Here is a 2108-nt window from a genome sequence, read left to right on the forward strand (position 1 = left end):
AAGATCCATCTAACATCAGCTACAATATCTCTAGTACCACGACCCCTTCAAACCCAGCCTGGACTTCTGGTAGTTCTCTGTTGATGTGCAGTTCCAGTCGTTTTTGGATAATCTTCAGTAAAATCTTGCTTGTATGTGAAATCAGTGAGAATGTTTTGTAGCTTCCACATTCTGTTGTGTCACCTTTCTTTGGGATAGGAACAAATGAAGATCTCTTTCAGTCAGCTGGCCAAGTGGTTTTTCTCCAGATTTCTTGGCACAACTTGGTGAGCACATCCAGGGCAGCATCTGCTGAAATATGTCAAAGGAATATAGGATTAGGTGTTTTTTTCATGAGTAGAATACAGAAAAAGAAATGCGTAGTAAAGTGGATTGTGGACTTGGGTGGGGATTGTGTAACAATGAAATAATTTTTTTTTCTTTTCAAAGAGAAAAACAAACTGGGGGGATGGGTGGCCAGGGAGGAAAATGTTTCAACAATGAATGAATGAATGAGGAAAAATTAAATGCAAAGAATATTCTGTAAAAATATATATGTTGCATTACAAATAATAAAAAATAATAGAAAAATTCAAACAAATATATAAAAATCAATTTCAACAATATAATATTAAATTTGTAAAATCCCATTGAGTTGAACATTTTACATAAGGTAAGGAAACATGGGCTCAAATGTAATTGGTTTAATTTCTTTTAAATTTAGAGCTAGTAACATTATTAATGCGATCTTATGTGTAATTTCCAATCTAAATAAATATATGTCTCAATTAAAAAACAAAACAAAACAAAAAAACAAAACGGAGCTGTGCTACAATCCCTATGCATGGAACCAAATCCACTAGCTGCTCTGTGGGGGAACAGTGGGCAATCTCCTCCTTTTGCCACTTCCGAAAACCTGCTGGAGAGTCAGCTATGAGTCAGTTCTGACTTAATGCATACAACAGCAACCACAACAGTTATTCCAATGTTGTCACTCCAGCTAGAGGTGTTCAGTGGAGCAATAGACTGGATTGTCCTTGCCCCCCATACCTTCAACCTATAATAGACCTTTCCTTTGAGCTGTGGTGCTGGAGAAGAGTGTTGAATATACCATTGACTGCCAGGAAAACAAACAGGTTCGTTCTAGAGAGGGTGAAGCCAGCCTGCTCCTTGTAGGTAAAAATTCTGAGACTTCGTCTGATATACTTTGGGCATGTTGCAAGGAGGCACTGGTCCTTGGAGAGGAACATCATGATTGGGATGCTAGAGAGACAGAGAAAGAGAGGAAGACCATGGATGAGATGTATTGATGCAGTGACGAGTAATGAGGGTAAGTGTGTAAGAGACAGTTAAGTTGGCACAGGATCGAGCAGGTTTCAGGGCTGTTGTGCATAGGGTATCTATGACTTGCAAGTGACAAGATGGCACATAACAATAACAACAACAACTTTTCACTGTGTTGAGGAAATTCCCTTCTAATTTTGTTGAGTGTTTATCAGGAAGTTGTGTTGAATTTTGTCAATGCCATTTTCTTTACCAATTGCTAGTATTGTGTGTTTCTTGTTATTTGCTTTGTTAATGTGATGGACTACATTAATTGTTTTTCTTGTATTAAATCATCCTTGCATACTTGTTATGAATCCGCTTGGTCTTGATGAATTACTTTTTTTTTATTTGTTTTTTGGATTTTATTGATCAGATTTTGGTTAAGGATTTTTGCATCTATATTCATGAGAAATATTGATCTGTAGTTTTCTTTTTTTGGTAATATCTTTGCCTAGTTTTTGTATTATGTTAATGCTTGCTTCATAGAATGACTCTGACACTGATCCTTCTTTTTCTAATTTTTGAAATTATTTAAGTAGAATTGGTGATAGATATTCTCTGAATGTTTGGTAGAATTCAGTTGTGAAGTCATCTAGTACAGGACTTTTTTGTGGGGCAATCTTTTTATGACCTGCTCAATTTTTACCTTTTTTGATAGATGTACAAATGTTCTACATCTGTACTGGTAAATCTGGTTAGAGCATGAGTTTCAAGGAATTTATCCATTTTCTCTAGGTTTTTAAGTGTACCAGAGTGCAGATTTTCCTAATATTTTAATATTATCGATTTTAATTTCATCTGTT

Source organism: Elephantulus edwardii, unplaced genomic scaffold (genome assembly GCF_000299155.1).
Source record: "Elephantulus edwardii isolate Elephantulus edwardi_28Jun2011 unplaced genomic scaffold, EleEdw1.0 scaffold00457, whole genome shotgun sequence".
NCBI classification, from domain to species: domain Eukaryota; kingdom Metazoa; phylum Chordata; class Mammalia; order Macroscelidea; family Macroscelididae; genus Elephantulus; species Elephantulus edwardii.